The following is a 23,241-nucleotide window of genomic DNA, read 5'->3' as shown; positions in this document are numbered from 1 at the left end:
GAGCCCATGAGTCCCTTCTTAGGCCCTCCGCTGCCCGTCAGTCCACGCTTCCCTCATCGTGGGCTGCCATTGGCCTCGGAATCCGTCTTCCTGCCCCTCCTCCAGTCCGTTCTCCTCACTGCAGTCAGTGTGATCATTCTAGAACGCACAAGTCTGAGTCCCATCCTCCTTATAGCCCTCTCATGAGTTCCGGAAGCTCCAGGCTGAAGTCTAGGCCCCTTGGTGTCACACTCAAGGATTCCAGTGACTTGGCCTCTAGCCACACCTCCCGCCACGCGCTCCCTAGCGCTATGTGCTACCAGCTGCCCCTCCCTGGGTCTGCGTGTGCTTATGTCTCTGGGCCTTTGCACAAGCTCATCTAGTCCTTTCCTCGGGCTGGCTGCCCTCTAGCTGGAGGGGTGAATCACCCCACACTTGGAACTGTTACATGGCCATGAAGTTGACCTCCATCCAGAACTTGAGCTTGAGCTTTCCAACTGTGGGTGTTCGGTCTTGGGGGCCTCAAACATCCCCCCACCCTCCGTTATCCAGCTCAGAACCTGTGCAGAGTGGCTGATCGATCCATAAGAACGCTGGGTGAGTGAAAGAATAAATGAATGCACGAAAGAATGATTGTAAGGCTTGCTGGGGGACAGATTATATCCCTGGCAGAGAACGGGGGTCCTTGGCGCTGCAGAATAGCACCCCCTCGTTTCTGAGGCCTGTCCTCCTTCTGTAGCCAATTCCACTTTGCCTCTGCCTGCGACTCATTAAGAGATATGTAACCTTAATCCTTGAAATTGTCTGGGATGGAGCGTGTTTTCAGTCCATGGCACCAGCATGGGGATTTTATTCCTTCCTTAAATAAATCTCACTCCCCCAGGAAGTTTGGACAGGATGTGGGTAGTTGGACCAAGGCTTAAAACTGAACATTGTGCAAAAGGCCCGTTTCAAAATTTGAAACCCCATGGCCACTGGCCAGAGCTGAGTCTGGTTTGTGGGGGTTGCTGGGGCCTCCTCTTAGAGAGGGGAAGGGAAGATTGAAAACAAATCTTCAGCTGTCACTGAGCAGGCTGATGGTTTGCAAGAAGAATTCTGTGGTTTGGTTGCTTCTCTGATGAAACTTGAGTGAGCTTGGTCACCCTCATTAGCTCGTCTTTCAAGCTTTCAGCTGAGGCCTCAGACCCTCCCAGAGCCAGAGAGGAGTCTGAGTTGGTCCTGAAATTGATGGGACAAGTGTGAGCGCTAGACAGGCCGGGCGCTCTGTCCAGGCCTGGAGGAGAGGGATGCTCAGGGGCAGGCTTGGGGCCACAGTGGCTGGCGGCTCCCCCTCCCCCTGGGGAGCAGGTGCCAGGTGGGGCTGACGACTGGAGCCTGGGGGTCCTGGCAGTGAAGAGAAAGAATAATACCTTCACGTTATGCCTGTTGTCACCAGGCACAGCTCCAAGCTTCCCCATTTCTTCTGGAGATGGGTGACGTCAATTCCCCCTTGTGGATACAAGGGAACTGAGGCCTAGGGAGGGCAGCCTGTGCCCCAGGTTCTGTCAGGGCCATAGTCCAGGCCAGGCAGCCCTGCCTCTATGTCCAGTGCCCTTCCCACGCTTCTCATTGGGACACTGTCACACCGAGCAATGGCTGAGGCTGGCGCTCCAGGATCACAGCTGCCGTGGCTGGAGGGGCTGGACACAGGGTTAGACAGCCCTGGAGACCTGCTCTCAGTGTTTGAACCCTTGTGACAGGCATAGTGAGTGGGCACAGTGAGTGGGCACTGGCCGAGGCCTGGCCCCTAGGACAAGGGGTTTCCACCATCTCTTGTTCTCTTTTGACTTCTTTTTTCTTTCTGCCAGAAAGGAGCAGTTTGTGCCTTTGGAGAAGTCACCAGAACCCTCCAAGTTCCATGCCCCTCATTTGTAAAAGGGAAGTAAATTTCATTCATTTTTTTCTGGAGAAATTTGATGTGTGCTATGAGCCATGCACTAGCAGTAAGCAGCTGCCCCCGAGGGCAGGTCCGTCCCCCCGCAAGGTGTGCATGGCCTGCCAAGCAGACGCTGTGCTGGGAGGTGTCGAGTCCACACCCCGTCCAGAATGAGCTTGAGACTCTCAACGCACATGTTTGTCTCCTGTGCCTGCCCTTCCTGAACCTTACGGCTGCTGCCAGTGTCGTTCTCGCGAGCAGGCTTTCCACTTGCCTTCTTGTCCCTATAGCTTCCCTGCACTGCCTCCCCAGGCTCACAGGGGACCTCAGTGTCCTGGGGGACCTTCACAAAGGGTGACTTTCCTTCTTCCCTCCCCCTGAGACTTGAGCTTAGCCTCAGTTTCCCCACCTGTAGAAATGGGAAAAGGATGAAGACATGAATCTCTGCCATCATCTTTTTGCCCGTTGGGGAGTGAGAAGAAACTTCTGTCCGTTGGGCCCCAGTCCTGATCCTCCTCTCTGTCCTTTCGGGCCCTCGATCCTCACTCGTCATTTGGGGGCCAGTTTTCTCACCTGTCAGATCAGAGGCTCTCCTACCAACATGTGTTTTTTCAACATAACATGATAAAGTTTTTTTTAACACGATAAAGGAAAAGTCCACTAGCTTGGCTGGGACTGGGCCCCACCCCCAGCAGCTGTTCCTGGTATCAGCTGGAGCTGCTGGAGGCTGCCCAGGGGGAAAGGCAGGCGTGGCACATGTGTCCCTCCTTGGGCTCCCTTTCCTCAGCTGTTCCCTCTCTCTGCTGCCCGCAGGCACTGCTGGGCTCCTGGTCTCATTTCCTGATAGGCCCTCCCGTGGGCTTCTCTGGGGAGCTCTGGGCCAGAGTTCAGACTTCTTTAAGTGCCATTTGTCTACCTCCCTCCACCCCCGGGGTCCTCCTGCTGCTTCCTTGCAACTCTAGGTCCTTGTCGCCTCTCCTTCATGCCCACCTTTTCTGTGTGTCCGCTTTGCGCTCTCCCCCACCCCCCATCCACTGACTGCAGGTCACATATCCAAGTATTTAGTGCCCTGGTGAGTCACGGGCCCACATTCCTTGGTTCAGCTGTTTATACAGCTGCTGGGTGCTCACTGGGCTTGGAGATGGCACACTGGAAGTGAGGGGGAGGTCACCAAAGGAGGTCACTGAGCTTCTCCTGCCAGGGCCCTTCCTCCTGGCTGTCCCTTCTCAGGCACTGAGGCTGTGCTGGGAGGAAGAGAGACAGAGTGGGGCATGTGAGAGGCACTGGGCTTGGCTGGAAGATGAGGCCTTGCTACATGGTGGCCATTCTCTGGGGTGCAACTGGGCCAAGGAAAGGGGTTTCATGGGCAGATGTTGGAGAAACGGGGGAGGGAGGGCCCCTTCTTGGACGCCCAGCCATCTTCTGTATGGCCCCCCAGAGAGCCCCTCTTCCCTTACCCTCTCCCCTCTGTCCCATAACTGTCTGGGTCGGTGGGTGCTGCTGCATTTGTCACCTCACCAAAGCCCCAAGCTGCAGGGGCCATGTCATCGGCCCCTCTTACAGAGAAGGAAAGTGGCTCAGAAGAGCACAGTGAGCCCACTCTGCCCTACGTCCAGGGCATGTGCCACGCCCCCACAAGGCCCTCATAACTAGTTGCCTCACTGGATGTGGGGTGTGGACAGTGAAGCGCAAGGGGTGCTGTGCACGGCGCCTGGAGGCCTGTTTCCATCCGTGAGACTGGAGGCTGTGTCCTCCTGTGTGGAGGAGTTTGGGCCGTGAGAGCATGGAAGCACATGTTTATGGTTTGCTCATCAGGGCGAAAGAACTTAACAGACTTTGCTGGCCAAGTCTACCAACTCAATGACCTTTCATAAAAGCCCTGCCGGGAAGCATCTGGAAAACTCCTTCCCTGTCCTGATGGTCGCCCCAAACAGCATGTTTCAAAAGACACAGAACACATGGGGTGCAGAGCTTGGAGACTTGCTGTGGCCTGGCTATCAGGGCAGTGGGTGCACGGCCACTTTGCACTGCCTGAGGTTGCCCCCAAGGCCACTTACATGACCTTGGAGACAGGCTCAAATGGGCACTTGTCTGTCTGTAGTTGAGACCGGCCCATTTCTTTCACAGCAGAGAGAGCCTGGCTGAGCTTAGCTCCAGGCCAGGGATGGTGTGGCTGGGATTGTACTGATCAGAGCAGGGAGGAAACAGCAGAAGCACAGCTCCTGGATCCAGGGTCTGTGGTGCAGCCATGGTGGGTCTCAGCCATCAGTATCAGGGCTGGCGGGGGCTGCATGACCACAGGACCGTACGGGACGTCCCCAAGTTGCAGTTAGTGTCTAGCTCTGCGTTGGCTCTGTGATGGGTTTATGGATGGGCGTTAAATCCTTAAAGATTAAAACCTTCATGGACCAAGGGTGGCTGGTGTCATGGACTTAAAGACCGTAATCAGTCCAGTTCTATGTATACCTGGTGTCGCAGATGGTAATAATAGTGGTAAGAATAGTAAGAACTCTGGGAGTTGAAATCTGAGAGCCCTGATCTGCTAGGAATTCCAGTCCCATGAGCCCTCTGTGTTCCTTCTCTCGACAAATTCCCAGCTAGACCTGCAGCTGAGGTCCTCAGCCTCTCCTTTACCTCCTCCATCCTGCTCCAGCCTGCAGGCCTCTTAATTCCCCAAGTCACCCATCCTATCAGCTCTGCCACTCTGGGAAGGTCTCCCTGACGCCCCCAGCACCCTTGCTCAAAACCTACCCCCACCCCCAGAATCCCTGGGTTTAATTGCATAGCTGTCCATGTCACATGGAATTATGAGTATCTCATGTGCAGGAGTGGTCTCTGATCCAGGTCTTAGCCCTGTGCCGGGCCTCGCCATTTCCAGAGTACCCGGTCCAGGGACATTTGCACATGCCCGTACCCTGTGGGTCAGACACACCCTCACACAGTTGGGTTTGGTTTTGTGACTCAGCCCTCTTATCTTGCAAGGTCATCTGCGTAGAGCCCTGGAGGAGGTTTCTGGAGCACCAGGCTTCTGAAAAAGACGCCTCTGATGGTGGAGCACTCGCTTCCTGGGTGAGTTCTGCGTCTCCTGGTTACACTCCACAAAGCATATGTGTCTGTGAGGAAGGGCCAGACTGGTCTAGATCAGATGCAAACTGTGAGTGATCAGAGATAGGCTGGAGCCTGTCTGAAGGCCTCAGCAGGGCCTGAGTGCATGCACTGCCCACCTGGAGCACGACAGGCAGAGGCTGGCCCAGTTTTGGCAACTGTTTCTCTGAGTGGAGGGCAGGTCTGGCCAGAGACACTGCTCAAAAGTTGCCCAAGGTACCACTAGGGAGAGCAAAAAGGTGAGGTCAGCAGGGGCTCGACCCCACACAGGGGTCCCTCATCTCTGGGCCCACCCATGTGGTGGGGCCTTTTTCACTTTACAGCTCGCCAGACCCCAGAATCCTTTTTGGCAGCTTGAGTTGGAGCTTGGGGTTATCTTCACACCCCTCCTCCAAGTGAGTCTTTTAAAAATTATGCTGAGCACCACATTTTGTGAACTCATTAGTTTAATGGAGAATGCAGTAAGTGGGGACCATGTGAGTTTTTCCCACAAAGTACTGTAAGCTATTAATTTAAATTTGTTGAACATAATAATTCTAAAAAATATTTTCTCTTTGAAAAAGAAATACAAAAAAACCCCCCCCAAAAAACCCCCACAAAACCCCCAAACACCATCTCTATTGTAAAAGCTTGTAAAATGCTAAAAAACAAACCAAAAAAAAACCATCCCACTCAAAGATGACCACTGCCGACATGGTGGTGACCAGCCTCTTGTCTTTTGTTCACTCCTATAATTGCATACATTATGTATGTATGCATATTTTTAATTGGGCTTATCACTGTCATCTTCATTTTTTCACCTAAATCTATATCCTGAATGTTTTCCCATGTCATTAAGTAATTTCCTATCTTGTGATTTCCTTTTTTAATGCTTACCTAGTATCCTCACAAATGACTATCATGATTGGTTTAATTGGTCCACTCTTCCCAGATATTTAGATAATTTGAAAAGTTGGCTTGTGTAAGATGGGGTGAGCATCTTTGTTCACTCATCTTCACGTACATCTCTGATTTGTTTCCTGCAGTTTATTTGAAAAGTGGAATGGTCATGTCAAAAGGCATGACCAGATTGCCCTCCTTAACCTTTGCACCAATTTACAGTCTCAGAATTAGTTTAAGAAATGCCAGTTTCTCTGGGAATTACCAAGGTTTTTAACATTTGCCAATTTGTCAAAACTTGATATTTCATTCTTTTAATTTTCAGTTTTTTTTTTTTTTTACTTGTGATAAGAGCATTTCCCCCATATCTTTATTGGTTCTTTGTATCTGAATTGCCAGTTCAGGTTCTTTGCATTTTTCATTTTTATTAGTTTATTTTATTTTAAAGCCATGCATATGCATCATTTTAAGGGCTAAATAGTTCTACAAGATTATTTTAGAAGCATCAGTCCTCCAGCCCTCCCAATTCCTTCCAGCACCCTTCTCCACAGAAGCAACAACTTTTAACTCTTTTGACTGATTCCCTTGACATTTACATCCGTATTTCTAAGTAACATTCTTAGTTTTCTTCTTCTTGATTTCTTTTAGCTTAGGAATTATCTTTTCTTTTTAACCATACAAGGTGAAGATTTAAGTCTTTCACGAGTGCCCTTGGCTTCACTACACAAGAGCATACCTCTGATCCTTCCTCTCAGGATATTTAGTGCACAGTTTTGATTTGATCAATATTCAGTGTTTACATTATTATAACAGTGTAAACACTCTTCACAGCTGAACAATGTAATGTATGATTATTTATCTCTTCATAACTTATTGTTTTCTCTGGAGTTGATAATTGTCTTCTTTCATTCTTTTCCTTCTTTCTTTGATTGGTTTTTAATGAGCTTACCACAGATTTATCCTAAGCTTCTCAATACATTTGAACACATTAGCATTTGCTTTCTTTTTAATGTTTTATCATTTAAAGAAATCTTTTCCCAGAGCCTTTTTGCCTTTTCTATTTTGGATTGGTTAATCTTTGGGCTTCCTGCCCTTATCTTGGGGTCTCCCCCTCATTCTTTCCCCAGGGATTCATTTGATCCTCTCTCCTTGGTTGGATCCCTGAAGTCATAAATCCTGTGTTATCCTCTTTTTATTTTTATTTACTCCCCTGTTTTGCTATAGTGCATTCTCAGCAGTTTTGTGAGAAAGGATATGTGGGAGGTAAATTTTTGGACACCTTTCATGTCTGAAAAGGAAAATATCTAGTTCACATTGACATTGCTAGTTTGGCTGGGTATCAAATTCTAGTTGGTAAAGTTTCCCCCCCTCAGTTTTGAAAGCATAAATAATTGTCTTCTAACTACTAGTGCTGTTAATGAGAAGGCTGAAACCTTTGTGATTCATCATCCCTTGTATGTGATCCTTTTTTCTCCCTTTCTGGAACTTGTAGGATTTTCTCATTGTCTTCTAGTGTTTTTTTAAATTTCATATCTTGATATGGACCTATGTTTATCCATTTTGCCATGCCCTATTAATCTGAACACTTGTATTCCTTAGCTGTGGAAACTTTTCTTGAACAATTCCTTGGATAATGACCTTCTATCTGTTTTCTCTTTTTAGAACTTATATTGTTTGAATGTTGGATCTCTTTGGTTCTCTAAAATTCCCATATTTTCCCTCTGATTGTCAATGCTGCATTTCTTTGTTTTCTTCATGAGAGATTTCTCTGTCTAACATCTTTTAACCTATTTTCATTTCTGTAATCTAATTTTCAAGATTCTTTATTATACTCTAAATATTATTTTATAACCTTTTGTTTCATGGATGCAATTGCTTTGATATCCTTGATAATATTAATAGGTTTTCAGGTGTGCATGTCTCCACTCACTGTTCATGTTAGACGCTTTTCTCAGTTCTTCTGATGTAAATAAATAGACATGGGTATAGCTAATATATATGATAATAATATAGATGATATAGCTATAGATGGTATAGCTATAGATTATATAAAATACATGCATACAAATACACTAATGAACTATTTGGAAGCTCACAGCCTATGGTTGGGCCTTGTGAACTGTGGATTTTCCTGTAGCATGAGCTAGCTGGTCTTTCTATTGGGGGAAACCCAGGTTTTAGCATTTTTAAGTCTTTTTCTTTTGGACATCTGAGATGCCCCAAAGAAGATTTTTTTAGTTTCTGTTCTAGAGTATTTCTAGCTGCCAGTGCTCTGGGAGGTTTGTGGAGGAAAGTTGGGGGTGAGTCTCAACATCCAGCTTGTAAAACTTTGCCTTCTTCCTCTTTTTAGAACACTTGCCCTCAGCTGTGCCTGCTTTCTCTATTTCAGTCACCCATGCTTTACTTTGTCCATGGAATACATTTTCAGTCTTCTCTCAGACTGAAGGCTGAAAGTCAAAGAAGGCTCTGCACAGTGGGTGAGGATTTTGAGAAGTGCCTTCTTCTTAAACAGACTTTCAGCCAATTCACCTTATTTAGGCCCAGATTTTCCTGCCACATTGGGGTACCTGGTGCTGTCAATTTATGAGACTTCTGTGGGTTCCTGGAATACACTGGGCTTTATTTCAGCGTTCCTTACTGCTAGTTTAGAATCCCCAGCTCTGAATCATTTACAACACTTATCTTCTTCTCTTTGCCCCGTTATACTTATGCTCAAAATGAAAATCTCCTCACTTTCATTTAGCGTAGCTTCATGAGGGGCAAGGGCAGGTGAACATCTATATTCAGTTCACTGTATTGAACTGGAAGTTATTTACCCATTTTTCTCTTATTTTTTTTCTCGGTGTGTTCATCTTTCATTTTTATTTTGTAAGACCTTTTCAAATGAGAATGGTAACTCCTTTCTATCACATTTTACTATTGCTTTTCCTTCATTTTTTCACTTGACATTCCATTTTGTTCATGGAGTTTTAAATTTTTTTATTAAAAAAATATGTTCTAAAAATCTGTCTTTAATTTTTCCCTTCTTCTTGCTTAGAAAGACCTTTCCCACCCTGAGCTCATATAGTCACTTTTATTTTTTTCTAGTTCTTTCATGATTTCATCTCTATATTCGAATCTTCAATCCATTAATTTAATTATTGTGAGAAATAACTGTATGTTCTGTGTCCACATTTACCACATGCTAGATATTTTTATAGACTTAGTTTCTTGTTGTGGCTTTCTATTGTTCCATTAATCTGTCTATTCTTACACCAGTATTGCTTTGTTTTAATATATTGTATTATTACAATGTGTGTTCTTATTTGGTAGCAGTAATCTTCCTTCATTCTGATTTTTCAAGATTTTCTTGATTAGTCTCACTTGCTGATACTTCCACATGAATTTTAGTGATATTGTGAAGTTAAAAAAATTTGTTATTTTGATTCTGTGGAATTTTATAAAATTGTAAATGAAAGAGGATTGATATATTTGATACTTGGGCTTTGCATGATATTTTGCAGTTTAATATATATACTCACAATTTGTCAAATTTGACAAAGTCACCATTTGTCATTGACTTTATTTCAAGGAACTAAGTATTGCTTCTATTGTGAATTTGTTCTCTTTCCTTATACTTTCTAGCTGGTTATTACTGTTATGTAGGGAAGAGATTTTATATTTATTGTTATTGGCTGTCTCATTGAATTCTCTCATTTCTTCCACAAATTTTCAGTTAAATGTTTTGGAATTTCTAGATAAAGAGTCATTCATATCTATATAATGCAAATTTTGCCTCTTTTTCAATATAGCTCTTCGATTTCTCTTTTTTGTCTTATAACATTGGCTAGATCTTCCAAAACGTAAATTGTTGATAATAGAAATATTTGTCTCATTTCTGGTTCACTATTAAGTATGATAACAAATAATTTTTAGGCTATACATATTTTTTACAATGCTAATGCAGTATTTATTTCTAATTCATATATGACTTTAAAATCAGGAATGAATTTTGAATTTTATGAAATGCTTTTTTGATGTCTATAGAGATATTTGTGTTTTTCTCTGTTGACTTGTTGATCCAATGTATTATAATAATGTTTCATAACTGAAACATTTTTGGATCAAATTCTACTTGATTATGGTGTGTTGTTCTTTCATACTAGACAATTTGTTTCTCCAGTATTCCATTTAGGACTTTGCCAATTTATTTTTTTATTGATTTTGGTGTCAAAGTTATGCTGACTTTGTAAAATGAATCAGGAACATTCCATCTTTTTCTATATTCTGTACCATACATACATCGTTTAAATGATCTATTCCATGAAAGCTTGAAAGAACTCACCCATGTAACTTTCCTGGGATAATTCTTTGACAACTTTTCCCATTTCCTCTGTATTTATTGGATTCTTTAGATTTTCTGCATCTTTAGAATTTTTGCTTCTTTTTCTGATATAGCTCAGTGTTGAAATGTATAGGCACTAGAATCAGACAACTTGGGTTTAAATTCTTGTTCTGTCATTTCCTGTGTGCCCTCAGATAAACGATGTCTTCTCCTTAATTCTTAGTTTCCTTATTTGTTAAATGGTTAAAATGAGAGCTAAGAGGGCCACCATGAGGATTAAAGAGATAAAGTACCTTGCACTATATCTGGCACAGTAGGTGCTCAATAATTTTTTATAACCTATTAATAATCCTAGAAAACAATCTATTTTTCTGAGATTTAAAAAATTCTTACATAGTTATAAATAATATTTTTATAATAACTTTTTATCTATTTCTATGATTATGTCATTTTTTTTTGTTCTTAATTTTGTGTAGGTGTACTTTGTCTCTTTTTTAATGTATGAGCTAGAGGAGTGTCTATTTTAGAGGTTTCTCAAAAAAAGAATCTGTTCTTGGAATAATTTATCAATTCAACTGTTTTTTTGTGTGTGTCTGTTCAAATTAAAAATATCTGCCTTTATCTTTATTGATTCTGTCCTTCTGCTTTCCTCAAGCTTGTTTTATGGATCTACCCCTATATCCCTTATGTTATTATTCTTTAATAATGAAAACATTTCGTGGTATGAATTTGCCTCTGGTTGCAATTTTGACTGCATGTCATAAGTTTTAATATGTAGTTTTTTTAATATTTTAAAATATTTGTAATATGCTTTTCATTTCTTCTTGTTCTTAGAAGAAATGAGTATCTGAATTAAATGTGCAAAAGTAGAACTTATTTTTAAATTAATTTCTAATTTATTTGGGTTGTGTGTTGTTGCTTATACTTTTTTATTCAATTGTGGTTATATTTCATGTGGCTAGAGAATGTGGACAGAAATTCTACTTTGGGGAATTTATTGATGTCTTTTTTGTGTCTTATATAATCAATTTGTAAATGTTTCATGAGCCTTTAAAATAAGGTACATTTTATTCATAGGGTACAGATTTTGATGTGAAGACATTTAGTTTACTAGCTTTTCAGTTGATTCTTTTGGATTTTCTTAGTAAAGAATTAAGTATTCTATAAATAACCATAATGTTAACTCATTCTAATAGTTCTAACATTTATCTATTTTTTGTTTTATTATATTAGTTAGAGTTTTTTGGACAGTGTAACCTAATATTGATGATGTAAGCATCTTTTCTTTATCTCTCATTTTCTGTTAAATATGATGTGGCTTGCCTCTAGATTTGAGGTATGTTTGTCATTTACTTTGTGCCTATTTGATGTCTTTAGGACTGAGAAGGCTCTGGAAACTGTGTTTCGCTCTTTTTCCCCTATATTTGGATGCTATTTGATTCCTAATGTAAATGTTTGTGAATGTTATATCACTGTTGTGGTTGTATCTTCCATCTCTGATAGATGGGTTTCATTGACTTGTTTTTGCTCTTGGGTATTTGAAATGACAGGAGCACCTCTGCTTTATGAGATAGGGAGCCCTACTTTCTTGTGTAATTGTTTCTGGAAGCCTGTTTTCAAGGCAAAGTGTTGTTTGAAAGTTGAACCAGAGACTTGCATGTTCCAAAGAATTCTGCTCCTCGAGAGCTCGATATTCTGCACATTTCCAGACAATTTCTAGCATTCCTCGGATGTTCTTTAATTTCCTTCTTTCCAAACACATAGTTGACTGCCTTAAATTCAATTATTGAGGCTAAAGATTGGCCACATTGCATCCGCCTAATGATTTCCATCTTTGTCTTAATTTCTTAAGTATATATGAGATCTATGCTCTTACCACAGGTATCAGCAATTTTATTTTTCCATTTTCCACTTATTTTTATAAAACAATACGAGCAAAATGTAATTAAATACGGCTATAAAGATGCAGCCAAGCCCTTTATTCAGACCAAATATTACCCAGAAGCCCAATAAATAAAAGAGATCAAATCAAAGCTGCCCTATTTGGGCTGGGTGGTGACCTCAAGTTTTGGGCATCATTCTGCCAGGGACATGGGAGGCCCCAAGTGCCCCTCAGAATACCCTATGACAGCCTCTGCAATGAGATATTTAAGCAATTGCACAACACATTGCACAGATTGCTGTATATGCAAAACTGGGGGTGCCGTTGATAGGGAGCTGATTGCTGGCAGCCAGCTGCTGTATAAATCCCGTGGTTTTGAGATGTCAGTGCATGAGTGTGTGGTTGCCTGAAAGTCAAATGCATGAAAACTGAGGCCTTCCTATTTATCTGTGCCCATCCCTTAGATTTGAATTTTTTGAGTTAATTTATTTAAAGTGTGTTTCAAATAGACAACATATAGTTTGGATTTGAGGCTTTTGACTTGAATTGAAAGATTCCCTTTTAAAGGGTGTATACCCCACTTACATTTTTTCCTTGATTGTCTTGTTTGGACTTAAAACAATGTACTTAATGCTTGTTTGTGGTTTTTTTTTGTTTTTTTTTTTTTAATTCTTTCTTTCCTGCTATCTTTGATTATATATACTACGTTTTTCTCTTTAAAAATTTTACCCTGGTGATTCAGAAAGTATACAACCAGCTTCTAAGTCTGTTAGCACTTACATTTTAGTTTTTTGTTAAAAAAAACCACATGCTTACATCTGTATTTCTTTATGGTAAAAAAATGAAATAGTATTCTCTTGACTTTGCCCTCTGTGTAATTACGAAGTTGAGTCTGAATCTGTTTCTTCTCACCCCTCCTGTTTGCACCCTTCCACATGGTCAGGTGTGAGTGGGTTTCATCACTGCCTCCTCTACTTGCCTCCACACCTGTCCCTGCCCCAGTCATTGGGAGGTGAGAATTGCTTCTCTTTGCTTTCTCTGGTCTGGTCCCATCTGCAATAGGTGAAACTCTTTACTGTTTCTGGACTACAGATCATAAGCCTGAAACCCTAAGACTTTGTACACTTCCATGATCTCCTATAAGTGTGTGGGCTGAGTATCCATCTTTCTCCCATTTAAACTGTGAGCTCCTGGGATGCAGGGACTCTGAGTCCAGGCTGCCTCAGGTTCCACACTGGAGAAAGGCTTGCAAATGTGTGTTCATGGCTGAGTGTCTGAGAGGATATGTGGGTTAGTCAATGCAAGGATGAGTGGCTGAGGAGTAAATGAGTGCATGAAGGAGTCAATTTATGAGGTATCTGTAGTGCACGGACGAGTGCTGTTGAAAGAATGGCTGAGCAGATATACAGGTGCGGGAGCAGGCGATGACTGGGGCCTGAGAAAGTGAGAAGGCCTCAGCCACTAGCCACCTGCGGTTAGGAGATGTTCGGTCCAGGCTGGGTGACTGAGTGTTGGGAGGCTGGGTGGGAAGGTAGGCTTACCCACATCTCTAGAGATTCAGGAAGCTACTGGGAACACGTCACTTTATCCATGAGGACAAGGACACTTGCAGGGTCCATCTCTGCTATTTGAAGTTGTCCATTCTTTCAGTCCTCATTATTCTGTAGAATGCCTGGTTCTGGGCCCTGGGGATACAAAGCTTAGGTCAGGAGGTCCCCTTCCCGCCCAAAGGAGTTCCCAACCCAAGGGGACACATGAGTGACTTCCTCTTCAATCGTGGACATAGTGAAAATGAAAGCCATAAACATGAACTCCCCAGCTTCCCACGGTTAGCCTTGACCCATTGCTTCTCGTTCCCTGATGACCAGTGGAGGATGCAACTGGCTGCTGGCCCGGTGGCACACTGCCACCTGAGTTTGGGCTCCATCCTCCAGCTCTCAGGAAGCTTACACCGCCATTTTGAGTGCACGTCAAAGAACCTCTCCCCCTCTCCTGGAGCCCTCCCATTGGCTCTGACCACACTGTGGTCCCTTTAATCTGAAAAACCTCAGGCATCCACCTCCTCCCTCTAGCCACACCCTCTTGGTGGTTTCTTTGTGTCTCACTTTTATTTGGCTGTCGAGTCTATCGCTCCATTGAAAGAGCTTTCACTAAGATCACCAATGCCCTCTATCGGATTGCAGATTCAGTGTCTCCACAAGGATTTCACACTGGCACTTGAAACTTGGTGCACTCAAAACTAAACGGCTGCTCCCCCACCAACACTTTTTCCTTGTCTGGTGCTGTCCAGCTCAGAGAGCGGTGCCACTCTTTCCTAGCTCCCATGCCAGACACCTGCAAGGATTCTTGCCATTTTCTTATTGCTCACATCGCTCACCCACATCTGGGACGTTACCAAGTCTCTTATGCTCCTCTTTCTAACTATTCACAAGTATACCTGTCTTTCCCCATTTCTATGACACCTACCCTGTCTGGGGTACCTTTCTCTCTTTTTTGGATGCCTGTACTCTTTTCTCCCTGCCCCCACTCTTGCCCCAGCAGCACTCTTTTCACTTCTGCAAGAACTACCTTATCAAAATATGAAGCTCATGTTCTTGATCAGCTAATAAGGGTTGGATTAAGGATGAATGTGTAATTGTTAGCCTTTGTTATAAGGCTTTATTATAAGGCATGTTTTTGACTCTCTATTTATGTGGGTGCTCTTTTGGTTACCATCCTCCATTCAGACTGTGCTCCATCTATCCGGTCCGTGAACCATCTGTCTGGTCCATGAGCCATCTGTCTGGTCCGTGAGCCATCTGTCTGGTCCGTGAGCCATCTGTCTGGTCCGTGAGCCATCTGTCTGGTCCTTGCGCCATCTTTCTGGTCCATGAACCACCTCCCTGGTCCATGAGCCATCTATCTGGTCCATGAGCCATCTGTCTGGTCCGTGAGCCATCTGTCTGGTCCTTGCGCCATCTTTCTGGTCCATGAACCACCTCCCTGGTCCATGAGCCATCTATCTGGTCCATGAGTCATCTGTCTGGTCCGTGAGCCATCTGTCTGGTCCGTGAGCCATCTGTCTGGTCCGTGAGCCATCTGTCTGGTCCTTGCGCCATCTTTCTGGTCCATGAACCACCTCCCTGGTCCATGAGCCATCTATCTGGTCCATGAGCCATCTGTCTGGTCCGTGAGCCATCTGTCTGGTCCGTGAGCCATCTGTCTGGTCCTTGCGCCATCTTTCTGGTCCATGAACCACCTCCCTGGTCCATGAGCCATCTATCTGGTCCGTGAGCCATCTGTCTGGTCCGTGAGCCATCTGTCTGGTCCTTGCGCCATCTTTCTGGTCCATGAACCACCTCCCTGGTCCATGAGCCATCTGTCTGGTCCGTGAGCCATCTGCCTGGTCCGTGAGCCATCTATCTGGTCCTTGTGCCATCTTTCTGGTCCATGAGCCATCTGTCTGGTCCATGAGCCATCTGTCTGGTCCACGCTCCATCTGGTCCACTTGTTATCCCTTCCATGCCCTATTTGGGCCATGCTTCATTTCTCGGCCCCATGAGCCATCTATCTGGTCCACGCTCCATTTGTTCTATCCTCCATCCACTCCTCCGCTTCCACTCTGCATTGTCCACTCTTGTCCCTTCTCTTCCTGACTTAGTCTCCTCATCCATCATCTTTTACTCTGTACTTCTTCTGAGAAATGCCCACCCCTCCCACCCCGCATTGGTCACAACTTCTTGTTAAATGCTCCCTGCTCCTTCACAACACTTTGGCCTCTTTTGATTTCGAAATCAGTGCTCTTCAATAATCATGTCAGTGTGGATCTCCCTTGCTAAGCTAGAAGCTGCAGGAGGGCAGAAACCATGTTTTATTCACAGCTCTAGCTCCAGCACCTCATGGGTGTTTACTAAACGTGAGCTTATTTCTATGACTGACCACATGAAAATGGGATTGGGCTGGAGGAAAGGCAAAGGCAGGGTGCTGTGGAGGGTCAGGGGACGCAAAGACCTGAACGGGCTGAGGCGAGGTCAGGGCTCAGGGAACAGAGAAGGGGGTGGGATGGAGACTGAAGCCATGATGCTGTTCTAAGGAGTTTGGTCTTCAACTACTGGATTGTGAGCAGGAGGATGCCATGCTGTGCACTGGGCTCCAAGACTTTGGAAGATGACTGTGCCCTCCCACCATGCTGCCCGGGGGCCTGCCCTTGCCCTCTCCTTGGAGACTAGCCAATCTCTTGGTTGTACATCCCATTCATATGGTGGGGGGTTGGGCTGTGAGAGGGGATGGAGAGACCAAAGGAAGGTTTCTTGGAGGAGTTGGACGTGTTGAGATGGAGCAGGAAGGGCCCACTGCCCACTCAACTCTGTGGTTTGAGGGTCCAGGGTGGTGTGGTATATGGCAAGGACTGTCATCACTTGGGTGAGCTTGGGCAAGTTGTTATCCGGAAGTGAAGGGATCCCCTTTCACAGCTGAGCTCTGCCCTTAGAGCTTCCCGTTCTGCCATGCAGAACAAACCACTGTCTTCACTTTGCTTAAGAAGTAGTTGACCATGTAATGGCCAAGACGTGGTCAGGGTTGCATGGTTTGCCTCTTCTCAGTCTTTCCGAGTTGGCATGGCCTTCCTAGGGGAGATGATGCTTCAGGGTAGAGGGGCCTCTCCCCCATCAGCACTGCTCCCCCAGACTTGAGGAGGGGATTGTTTATGTTCACCGTGTGCCTGCTCCCAATGCCTAATCAGGCCTCAGAAAGCTTTCTGGAAGTGACACCAACTTCAGGGACAAGCCCTGGTTCTGGGGTCAGCACCACTCCATGGTTCCTGAAGAGATGGTAGACTATGGAACGTAGGCTTTATGATTTTTGACCTATGTAACATGGTCCACTAACTCTCAGTATCCAATCCGTCCTCGGAGGGCACCCCGGAGGTGTTGCCAACGTGAGGGAAGAGAACATTGGGTTTAGCTCCGGCACTGCTCCATGGTAAATCCTGTGGCCTATGTTTGATGTCTGAATTGTGCAACAAGACCTATTACATGCATCCTCTGGGGGTGGTTTCTGGAGGTGATGCAACTTGGGGCAAAGACTCCGGTTCCAGCCTCAGCCATGGTACTCGAAGACATGGTTTGCCATGTGGCATATGCACGAGGGAAGATTCCTGGGACATGGTCCACCACTTCCCAGTAGCCTGGCCAGCTTTGGAGGGCTTCATGGAACCAATACTACCTTCAGGGGGACCCACCAGTCCAGCCTCCGTCATGCTCTGTGCTATTGAAGAGATACTTCCTTATGTTGAAGTTTCTTTGTTTGTACTAATGTCAGCCTCTGATCGATATTAAATTCAGTCTCAGAGGGTTTTCTGGAGGCAGTGCCAAGACTGGGATGAGACGGAGGTTCTGACCTTAGGGAGTCGATTGGCCAAAACGACTTCTACTTTGATTCTGAAGATGGCATGGTGGTTACTGCTCATATCCAGTCCAGCCTCAGAGGACCTCCTGGAAATGCCCATGACTTTGAGGCAGAGATGGCCGTCAGTCTTTCCTTGTGGCCTAATTTTTTATTCCTCAAACTGGGGCTCACAACCTGGGCTTCACATGCCCTGAGACAATGTATTTGGCCTGCTCAGTATAACTAGACAGGTGTTCTTTTTGCGTTGCACACAGGCCATCTTATGTTTCTCATTTTGTTTACCACTCCTCACACAGTTCTGTTAGCCACATGGCATGTCCACCCTCCCACTATGCCCACCTATCCATTCCCTCAGATCCAACATAGTGCCTGGCACATAGTAGGCACTTAATCAGTATTTCTGGAATGATGAAATCCATAACATCGTCCACTTCTGCTCTGTGGGACATGCAGCCTTGGAGGGCTTCCTGGAGGAGTTGCCAGCTTTGGGGATAAGCCACCAGCTCCAGCGTCAGCATCAGCTCCTGACAGTGGAGACAAGACTCCTAGCCTGTGTGTGCTTGTCGCATGATGCATGTATTGTGCTCGACCTGCCCTCTGATTCCCCCCAGCTCTGGAAGGCTTTCTGGACGTGTCCTCAACCTCTGTCCTCGGCGTCCCTGTGTGGTACTTGGAGAGATAGTAGACCGTATAGCGTACGCTTTATCTGTGACGTATGTAACACGGTCCACTAACCCTCAGTATCAAATCCATCCTCGAGGCTCCTGGAAACGACGCCATCTTCAGGGAGGTGCTATTGGACCCAACGTCAGGCCTCTCCAAGACGCTCGAAGAGATGGTTTTCTGTAGGGCATGTTCTTTTCTGCATGATGCGAAATGACATACTCTCGCTCTTCTTATATCAAGTTCTGCCTCGGGAAATCTCGCCATCTCTGGGGAGGAGATCTTGATTCTTTCTGGGATCGGTGCTGCTCTATGGCATTCAATGACATGGTTGACTACACAACTCTTGTCTAGTATACACCATGACCTGCTTCTTCTCAGCATCAAGTGCAGCCCTGAAGAGGTCCCCAGAGGCAACTTTGTGGACGCGAGCCTTCTTCAGTCATCACTGCCCTCGTGCGGTACTTGAAGAAATGGTTTACCGTCCCACATACATTTTGAGTATGTATGTGGGACGGTAAACCGCTTCTTGGTATCCAGCCCAGCCATCCAAACCATCCTGGAGAGAGCCTGAAATGAAGTTAGAAGCGACACTGGCCTCGGCATCCTCCTTCTCCATGGTACTTGGCGGAATGGTAGACTGTTAGATATGTACTTAATCTGTTAATGCTTGCGACACAGTCTTCTCCTCAGTGTCAAATGCAGCCTCCAAGGGCTTCCATAGGACAATGACAACCTTTAGGAAGGTGTCCTGCTTCCACGTTGGCATATCTCCCTTGAAGAAACGGTGGTCAGTGCCGCCAGTGTTTATGGAGGAGGGATGTTACGCGTTCTGCCTCTCGTCAGCCTCCAAGCTATCCTCAGATGGCTTCAGGACCAAGTGGCCATGTGGATGGAGGCAGATACGGGTGCGTGTGAGACGATGCCACTCCAGGTACTTGAAGACACACTGACTCGTGTTTTTCATTGACGATGCGTGTACAGTCTATCTTTTTTCCATATCAAGTCTAGTCATCTCGGGGAAGACGCCCTCTGGCCTCAACACTGACCCTACATGAAGATCTGATTGGCCCCGCCGTGTATGCTTACAGACGATACACGCTCCACAGCCACTTCCTCCCTGTCTCCAGCCCAGCCTCGGAGAACTTGCTGAAGATGCTGCCAGCCTCAGAGTCAAGTTGGAGCACTGGTTCTGGCGTCAGCACCGACCTCACGGTACCTGGAAAGGGTTGGAGCGCACTGCATGTATTTTATTAACAGCGTATGTAACATGGTCTGCTGCTTTTCAGTATCAAGCTTAGCTGTGCAGGTCTCCGGGGAGGTCACGTCCACATGTGGAGACGAGGCAGCGGTTCTGGTACCAGCACCGCTTTGGGATACTTAGAAGTTGACCATGCTTCATACGTTTTACTTACCACGCATGTTACTTGGGCCACCTTTTTATAACAGCAAATGCACCTTGGGGGGCTTCCTGTAGGCAATACTAAGTCTCAGGCATAGCGTTTGTTCTGGCGTCATCTCCACTCTGGGTCCTTGAGGGGTTTCTCTGTGCTGCGTCCACTGCATCTATAGCAGACTTTGCATGGTGGCCTCTTCTCAATACTGCATCTAGCCTCAGAGTGCTTCCTGAAGGTGATGCTAACGAGAGGAAAGAGACGCCGGTTCTGACATCAGCCCTTTCCACGGTACCTGAAAAGATGGTTGACCATAGAACATGCGCTATCTCTATGTCGTATGTAATATGGTCCACGTCTTCTCAATATCAAATCCAGTCGCAGAGGGCTTCCCAGAGGCAAAGGCAACTTCGTGGGAGCACCATTCCACAGTATGTGGAGAGATGGTAGACCATAAGGCATACGTGCTGTTTATGACGTGTGTAGCATGGTCCACCAGTTCTCAGCATCAGTCAACTTTAGGGGACTTCCTGGGGGCCATGCCAACTTGTGAGCAGGGCCTGTGTGCTAGGTGCTCTCCAGGACAGATCACCAGGTGACTGGCTGGAGACCACGTGCTCTATTTATGACATTGGCCATTTGGCCCCCCAACCAATACTTAGCACCCAATCCCAGCCTTACAGGGCATTCTGGAAGTGGTAGCGGCATTGGACATGGGTTTTTGGTCATTGTCACATTTGCTGATTGCCGATCATTTATGACACACAGTGCAAGGGCTTCCTGGAGGTGCTACCAAATTAAGGGAAGAGAGTCAGGGTCAGCGTCACTTCATGGTATTTGAAGATGCGGTTGACCATGGTGTGTACGCTTTATTTATGACGTAGGACACATGGTCTACTTCTTCTCAATATCACATCTCGCCTTGGAAGACTTCCAGGAGGTGATATCAGCTTTGAGGAAGAGCCACTGTCCTGGTCTCAGTCCTGCTGCTGCTTGGTACTTGGAGAGAGGTGGTCCGTGGCGCGTTCGCTTTATTTATGGCGCACATTACACGGTCGACCTCTTTGCAGTATCTAATCCCGCCTTGCAAGCTTTCCTGGAGCTAACATCAACTGCGGGGTGGGGCCCCTAGGTCTGCTCTCAGTGCAGCTCAGCAGGGTTTGTGATGTGTTTGTCTTGTGTGATGATAACTCATGTGTAGCAACCTTCTTCTCAGCAAACCTCTCTGGCTTGGCGGCTTCGAGGGCAGGGGTAACTTGCGGACGAGGAGAGTGGCATCAACACGTGCCTGGATACATGAGATGGTTGACCAGAGAGCACACGCTTTATTTGTGCCGTTTGTGACCTGGTCCACTAACCCTCAGTATCTAATTCCCCCTTGGAGAACTTCCGGAAGAAGTGCCAACTTTGGGGAAAGAGACAGTAAACGAGGGCCAGCCGGGCTCTGCTAGACTTGGAAGAAAGAGCGTCTGTGAGGCGTTTGCTGCACACGGGCCAGATATGGCAAACTTGGACTTATTTGCAGTAGGAGCTCTTTCCTTGGAGGGCCTCGTAGATGTGCGGCTGTCCGAATCCAGGGGAAGGGGCATGCTGTCTGCACCACCCCAAAGCACTCGCGTGATCAGCTGACCAGCGTATGTGCACTTTATTTACGACACAGGTCACGGGGCCCACCACGCCTCGGTATCCAGGGAGTCCTTGGGAGGACCTTTGGGGGAGCCAGCCTCCGCTTGGGGCAATGGTGCCTCTCTATGGGAACTGAGCAAAGTTTGCCTTGGGGGCAAACCATAAATGTGATAGCTGTTGTGTAGTGACCAGCCTCTCTGTAGTATCACCACCCTCTGGCCATGATGCCGACTTCCGAACGTTCAGGATGCTGTTGGGGTCTGCTCCACTGGGGTGCTTGGGGGGATGGGTGACGGACAGCATGCACTCAGCTAATGGCTTACGCCAGCAAATCAACTAATTCCATATGAACAAGATGTCCAGGACTGAATGTCAAGTCGGGGGAAGAATCAGTGGTCTTGTCAGGGTTAACCAGTGGTACCTGAAGAGAGGTTTTCTGGGTTTCTGTTTCTTTAATGAGGATGAAACACACCTGGTTAACCTCTTTTCCAGTATCAAATCCCATCTTGGAGGCCCTCTGCTCCAGCTCCCAGCTTCAGGGAAGGGGGTTACTGTCAGCTCCCATCCAGTGGACAGAAATAAGTGGCTGACCACAAAGCCTATGCCTTACATTATGACTAATGCCACCTGTTCTACTAACATCCGTGTCCAGTCCGTATTAACAGGATGTCCAGGACTGAAGGGCAAGTCTGGGACAGAACCACTGTTCATGTCAGTGTCAATTGGTGGTACCTGGAGAGAGGTTTTCTAGGTGTGTTTCTTTAATGAGGATGAAACACACTTAGTTAACCCCTTTTCCAGTATCCGATCCCCCCTTGGAGGCCCTTTGGTCCAGCTCCCAGCTTCAGGGAAGGGGTGCTGTGGACATGAATAATTGGTTGACCACAAAGCCTGTCCTGTATTTCCTTTTTTTTTTTTCTGTCCCGTATTTCTGACTTTTACCACCTACTCCATTAACCAGCAATCTCTGATCCATTCTTAGGAGGACTTCCGAAGGTGACGCCTCCTGGAGGAAGATGGTGGTCTCATGACAGCTCCGTGCCCCAGAACATGCAGGTAGGTTGTCTGTGGTTCCATTCATCTTCTGATCGGCAATACATGCCCAGCCTAGTTCAGTATCCAGCCCCACTTTGAAAGGATGGATGGTCTTTGCCACCTTCAGTGGTGGGCTTGGAGTTAGTCCAGCCCATGTTAGGTGACTATCTTTTGCATGGCAGAGATGCCCTGAACAGACGATATGGGTGGCCTTGACCACTGCCCCTCAGCCTCCAGTTTATTTTGAAAGGGTGTTCAGGACATAATGGTGTCTTTGGAAAGAAATGGCAGTCCTGAGATCAAGATGACACCTTGTGGGGAAGCGGTCCTTAGAATTGGTCTTGGGTAGGACCTGTTTATTTCTAACAAGAATTCTGGAGTTGGTTTATGTGAAATCGGGAGGAATGCCTGATGTTATGCAAATTTAAGGGAAAGTCTTTGTCGTCAACTCTGATCGAGGAGAAGTGAGCAGGTAGCTGGCTCTAGGACATGTGCTTCACCAGGACACCCCCAGACCACTGACCATTATCCACTCCAGCCTTAGGAGGCAGTGCTGACGTCCGCGAGGAGGCTGTGTTTCTGTAGGTGATCCTTTCTGGTCCTCGAGGAGAGCTTTCCTTAGGCGTATTCATTTCTCTAATGACAAACCATCTCTGTGAACCCCTCTTCAGCATCGAAAGCCAGCTGGGAAAACTTCTGGGACAAGACAGACGTCGTCAGCCCCAGTCCAGGGCACGAGAGCCAGCTATGCACGTCCTTCTCTGCACGTCGTGTCGAACCCTAACACTCCTGCCCATCCCTCTCAGGAGGACGTCATTGTGGAGGTGACACCGACCTGCATGAAAGGAAGTGGTTCCCCGATAGCTCTAAAGCCAAGAGGTAGGTTGTTGGCTGTACATTTGCTTTGGTGCCCGTAGGCTGTGCCTCTGGGTTTGGGGCCCTTGCGTGGCATCTGTGGAAGGGGCATTGGGTTCTCAGAGAGGGCCAGGTTTTTCTACCACAACCCCACTTTGTTTGATGCGATGTGGTAGCACTGAGGATAGCACCGCCAATC

General features: G+C 46.2%; 1 long non-coding RNA gene across 1 annotated transcript in view; it reads left to right on the top strand.

Annotated features, from left to right (window-relative positions):
- Positions 1 to 10,847, top strand: part of LOC109455530 (uncharacterized) — a 103,693-nt gene extending 92,846 nt beyond the window's left edge. The window contains exon 48 of the long non-coding RNA XR_012494522.1: positions 1,827 to 10,847. This is a non-coding gene — a long non-coding RNA (uncharacterized LOC109455530). The remainder of the gene's footprint in view (positions 1 to 1,826) is intronic.
- The last annotated feature ends 12,394 nt before the right edge of the window (positions 10,848 to 23,241 follow it).

The sequence above is a fragment of the Rhinolophus sinicus genome, linkage group LG03 (genome assembly GCF_036562045.2).
Source record: "Rhinolophus sinicus isolate RSC01 linkage group LG03, ASM3656204v1, whole genome shotgun sequence".
NCBI lineage: Eukaryota > Metazoa > Chordata > Mammalia > Chiroptera > Rhinolophidae > Rhinolophus > Rhinolophus sinicus.
Note: the sequence above shows the minus strand (reverse complement) of the source record. Positions and strands in the feature narration are given on the sequence as shown.